General features: G+C 36.4%; 1 pseudogene; it reads right to left on the bottom strand.

Moving 5' to 3' along the window:
• Window positions 1-997: 997 nt before the first annotated feature.
• LOC113274442 lies at window positions 998-2,503 on the bottom strand (annotated as a pseudogene).
• Window positions 2,504-6,000: the final 3,497 nt, after the last annotated feature.

Genomic DNA, 6,000 nt, shown 5'->3' with positions numbered 1-6,000 from the left:
GACCAAATTACACTCAAGTGTACGTATAATCTGCGCCTGAAATGAAACAATCATATAAAATGTGCCTCACTCACAGGCGAAGATTACATGCGAGCTTTATAAGTTGGTCTGTTTAAAATCCATGGACAAACCATGTTTATAAGTTGGTCTGTTTAAAATCCATGGACAAACCATGTTTATAAGTTGGTCTGACAACAAATGAGCTTTATACTTGCGCCCCATCGGGCGAACATTATACTTTGGCCCAATCGAACAAACTTTATATCTGCGTCTATGCTTGGGGCGAAGTTTATATCTACGTCCCACTCCAAACGAACTTTTAATATGAGCCTGCAACCAAACGCATTTTTAACATCCGCTCGACCAAATATAGTTTTGGTCGAGCTTTCAGACCAAATATACTCCAATTTTTAGTTTTAGTCCGTTCCACTTGATGCTCTTAGGAATCTAAGAATCTATATATAAGAAACTTATCTTCCGGTAATATCCCAAAATACTTATAATACACAAAAACAAAACAAGGACTCAAATATTACGACCAGAAAAAGTAAACAAGTAGTAACTCCATACCAGCCAAGTAGTTTGGATTTTATTGTTAAAACAATCACGTTCATTTTTTGTGTCATTGGGAGGCACATAAATACAAGTTTCAGAACCCTAACGAGTACGTAATCTTGTCTACACACATCTCTCGCGAAAAACCTAAAGCTAACTGAAGCATTGAAGTGTTTTTGTGCGGGTACTTTCTTTCAACTTGTTCGTGTGGAGAGAAAGGTTATAGTTCAATCCAACATAATCATCAGAAATATATTGTGTTTGAGGTAAAATTCTATTTTGGTCGGATGTTATGACTTATGAACGTTGCTAGAACAACTTTATGACACACCCATATTCGGTCGAACCATAAAAAGAATTCATTAATTTCTCGGTAACAAACCCTACTAGAAATCAACAACAAAAAAAAAGATCCAAATTACTTCACAAAGCTGGTTTAGGATCAATCAGCTGAAGAAACCGATTTTTGTAACGTTACCAGAGAAACAACCCGACTTTGTTGCACTATATATATTGATCAAATAATTGGGGCAGATGGAGTCTCCCACACATCGAACACATTCTCGTCAATGTGAAGAGCAAAAAGGCGATCACCACCTATCGAGAAGTCCTGAATTGGACCACCTTGACTTCTTCCAAGAGTAGATGTTAAAACCCATTGATCAAGACCATGATAATATACAGATATCTCATCATCGATGGAACAAAGACCTGCCCCGCATGACATGTTAACTTAGGACGATAGCGACATTCGACGTCCCTATATGGGTTCCATCTAACTCCGCCTTTGGTACTTCTCAAATCTAAAACTCCCAAAGTTCCATCATCACCACCAACCACACAAATTTACTCTCGTCCATTGGACTTGCATCCCAAATACGAGACGCAGTAACACAAGCTTTAGTACCATTAGGCCACGACCAAACCACACTTTTATCTCTAAAATCCAAAACATTAATGTAGTATTTATCATCGATATAACCGCCGACAAATAAACAATTACTTCCGTTCAACCATTGTATCTTTCCAGCATCACCACCAAGGCAAAAATCAAAAAAGTCGGTTTGTTTTCCGGTTACTTGATCCCACACCCCGATTCCTTGATTACTTGTTTCAGTTAGTTTTCCGGTTACTTGATGCCACTCCCAGATTCCTTCATTACTTGTTTCTCTACAACTAGCAAGTACCTTGTTACTATCAGAGTTAAAACATAAAGCTCCCGCAGCAAAGCCTTTGACCTGATCTTTTCCGTCGCCCAACTGAAACCTGTGCCTCAGTTCCCCCGTTAAAGAACTGAAAACACCCATTCCCGGATGCCTGGTCGAGTTTTGGCGAACACTCATCACTATTTTATCTGAATCCATCCACCCAATATCATTAACACTTTGATATTCAAGATTTAGCGGTGGATGTTCTTCGAGCATCCAGTCATATACACGAACGATGCCACCATGAGCAACAGCACAACCTCCGTCGGGACTTGCTCTGATCGCAGTACAATTACCAGGAGCTTGACCACTGACCGTACTCGCTAATCTTAACCTGTTGCTATCAAAATCACCCCACTTTGCAGTTCTAACATGATCAAGAAGGCCATAATAATTAGCCTCCATATAGAGTAATTTTTCAGGTATGTTAGAAGGCACATGAAGCTTACCCGTCCTTAAAAGATTGAGAAGAACAGAAAAACAATCTGGGTCACGATCAATGAAGTATTCTTTTTCTTCTGGTTTAACTAATTCATCTCCTCTTGGTTGAAGCTTCCATTCATCGTCAAACATAGCTCCAAACATTGAATCTCGGCGTGCAGTTGCTAGAGTTGTTGCAGTCGTTTCAATGATTCTACCTCCAACATTAAATCTCACCTTCTGGGCCGTCATGTTCAATTCCAGTTGTGTGGAATATATCAATGTGCCCCGACACCCTTATATATATATATACATATAGAGAGTTCTTTTCGATCAAGGAAAAGCTAGATGATTAGGAATTCTAATTATTGTTATATACGGTATATAGCATGCAGACGACTTCCGAAACTCAATAACATCAGAAATAGAGATCGAGATAAAACCATAAAAAAAAAAGAGTCGGAAATAACGTAGCTAACAACTTATCTAAGTCTTACGCGTACGAATCATACACGTATCTAACCTAGCTTTCATCATTAGCAAATAACGTACCTGAATGAAAATGTTATGGACCTTTTAACCCCCTATATTAAGTCAAAGCCAACATGCGCGGTCGTTGTGAAAGTCAACACCAGCATGATGACACTTGTAGTGACGCCAAAAATATAGAAAGAGAAGTGGAGTTGATTAACAGTGGGAAGTGTTGTTTACTATGAGCTACTGAATCCATGTCGATCTCGGGAACTGGGCATCTCAATGAACCTTACTTGGTATCTTCAGTAGAATGGGTTGCGAACACTGATATCTGGAGTTTCACTGCTATTCGGATTCCTTGTTAAAACTTTTCCTTTATGTTTAGGTTTTCTATGCCAAGGGAAAGGGTTTTGTAAGTAATATATAACTGAAGAGCGCCATAGCCATCATTGCGGGAACAAATAACATTTCCAGTTTAAATAAATTAAAACATGTGGAACGCACAGAGAGCTGAAAAAATAATTGTTGTAGAGGCCGTTCCACACCAAATGCTCATCACGCACAGCAAATAAGAGAAATGAAGGGACCTGTCAGCCTACCACGTACCATTTTGACTCTCTTGAGCTGAATGTTAATCATCCAAGGATGTTGAGGATGTTATGACGAAGAACTTATATAAGTTGTAGAAAGAAATACGTACAGTACTCTCACGATTTACGTATATGAAGAAAATTTATCTAGAAATAGCTAGACGTGAACGAGGAAATGTTTACAAAGTAGCAAAGGCGCTTATTTCAGTAGTTCCATCCATTAGTAATGCTAATTTACAATGCTACATGCATGTAGATGAAAAACTATTTAGACCCGGCCAATAATCCAAACAAATAGTTGTCGCTGGAGAAGATAAGAGGCAACATATTGCTAGCACAAGTGGCGCTAGCAATAATCCTGGTTTACTAAAATAAAAGTTTCTTGGTTTACCACTCTTCATGACAAAAAAACAAAAGAGTACCTTTCTCTATTTTTATTGATGAAATGAAAAACATATTAGCACAATGGAGTGAAACAAAATTATATGAAGCAAGGAGATTGTCATGTCCCATGTCTTGTTGGGCACCCATTTTATAAGGGCACTCTGGATGTAGTTAGTAGTCAACTATCGATACTGCCCTAATAAGTTAGTCTGTCTTCCCAGTTATAGATTATTGAAATAGAAATTGTCTTTTGGTTTTGTTCTTCTGCCTTTATGAGGTTTTATCTCTAATCTCTACAGTGTAGATCCTGCAGAATTAAGCCTGATTATTCATGTGTGGTGTAGATCACTACAAGTGGTATCAGAGACGTTTTTTCCTTGGATTGATCACGGATGATTTGGAGGCTTTAACGATGAAATTAATTGAATTGCGATTGGAGTATATGGGGTTTCTTCTGGACAGGAAATCAACAAATCGAGAATCTAAACTTTTTGTTAGAGCATTGCTCGGTCGAACTCGCATGCGTTGCTATCTCAAGCATGTTTGTCAATGTTAGTGATCAAAACTATAAGTCTTGATTTCTAGTCTACTATAGTAAAGTCTCGGACTAGGATAGAAAGTGTAGTTGAGCTCAAGAACTCCATGGAAATCGTCATACAAGACGAAGAACTACTCAAGAAACTGGTGGAACTTCATCGACTAAAAGGTATGTGGAGACTTGAACTTATCTATCACCCAAAAGTCTATCTACTATATCTCCTATCTTTAAGACAAAAGTTGTTTTGCTATATAGACTTTGATTATACACATTTGCTATTTCGAGCCGAGTTTATCTCGCCTATCTATTTCTCGAAATACGTGTAAGCTTTCGCTTTAGCCAAGTTCATCTTTACCTAGTGACGAAAGTCATGTTATGTTTTAATCACTTTGAAAATTGCTCTGACGAAAAATGGTTTGTGAATAACAACTATATAATAACGTCCTCTAAGAATGTTTCAATGGTTGAAATGAGAGTTTAGATTATATAACCATTGTTGGATATAAGCATTGTGTGGAAAAACACAAGAGATTTTGGTTAAGCAACAAGGATTTCTACTTGAAGAAATTCAAAAGCTGAAAAGTAGTAATCCGCCTTCATTCAGTTCTGACATGAAGGACTAGGTTGCAAGAAAAAATAGACATCAATTTTTTATTTCTTTCATTGATTCTATTGGTCTATTATGAATAAAATTATTTTTTTGGGAAATTTTCTTGTGATAGTTTTTGGTTTACATAGCCTGTGCTTAATTGCTTTTACCTTATTGCTATGTATGTTTATGGGATGTTTGATTTCGGTTTTAATACCTTAATTTTCGATCTCATATATTGTGAACCCTTATGGTTTGGGTGACTTTTTGATTTAGAAGGATTAAGTTCTAGCCCAAGTAGGTAGGCTTTACCAAAGGATCATGAGGGGTTCTGATAGAAACAATATGTGAAAAAGTCACAATATGTTAAATAGGTTTTGGTTTAGCATAAAAGCATATGTGTTTCGACAGTTTTCAACTTTTTCTTGCAATTGTTAAAATCGGTTTTCAACCTTTCTCTGGTAAAGGTTGAGGTGCGTTGTTATTCTTTTGTTTATGCATAAGAATGACAACGTGGTGATATTTCGATATCATTTCTCCCTGGACGAAGATGCTATCATATTGGATAAGTGGATGCGAAATTTGAGGTAGCAATCTTGTTAGTTATTTTTTTCCTGTTTAAGAAAAGCCTGAGTTTATATTATATATATTTGTTGTTTTTGCTTAACAAAATTTCGGATTAATTGATGTTTATTCCATGATGTGTGTGTAGATGTGTGATTCAATTGGTTCCGATTAAGAAAAACTATTTCTATCTTGCTTTATTGTGTGGTGTCAATTGTTTAGGCTTACAAAATTTCGGTACAATTGATGTGTGTGTGTGATTGAATTGGTTCCGGTTAAGAAAAACTATTGTTATCTTGATTTTGTATGGTATCAATTGTTTAGGATTATAAAATTATGGTGCAATTGCGGTGCTTTTAATGTCTATGTTGTTTCAATTGCTTCCAGTTATTTTGGTTTCTATGAATTTTTTGTGGCTTAACGAAATAATTTGTGTACGAGATGAGTTGTTTAGTCCAATTCGATTCCGGATAAGAAAAACTAAGTTAATTCTGATCTTAGTTAGACTTATCGAAGTGAGGTTTCGGTTATTCAAGTCTAATCGAATGCCTAAACAAGAAATAATAGTTAACTAACCTAGTACTTGTCTTATTTAAAATTAAAAGGTCTAAGTTTATGGATAATTAGAACCTGATGAGAAAAATGGAGTTTATCTTTATTTTGGTCTTATCGAATTAA

Source organism: Papaver somniferum, chromosome 4, assembly GCF_003573695.1.
Source record: "Papaver somniferum cultivar HN1 chromosome 4, ASM357369v1, whole genome shotgun sequence".
NCBI lineage: Eukaryota > Viridiplantae > Streptophyta > Magnoliopsida > Ranunculales > Papaveraceae > Papaver > Papaver somniferum.
Note: the sequence above shows the minus strand (reverse complement) of the source record. Positions and strands in the feature narration are given on the sequence as shown.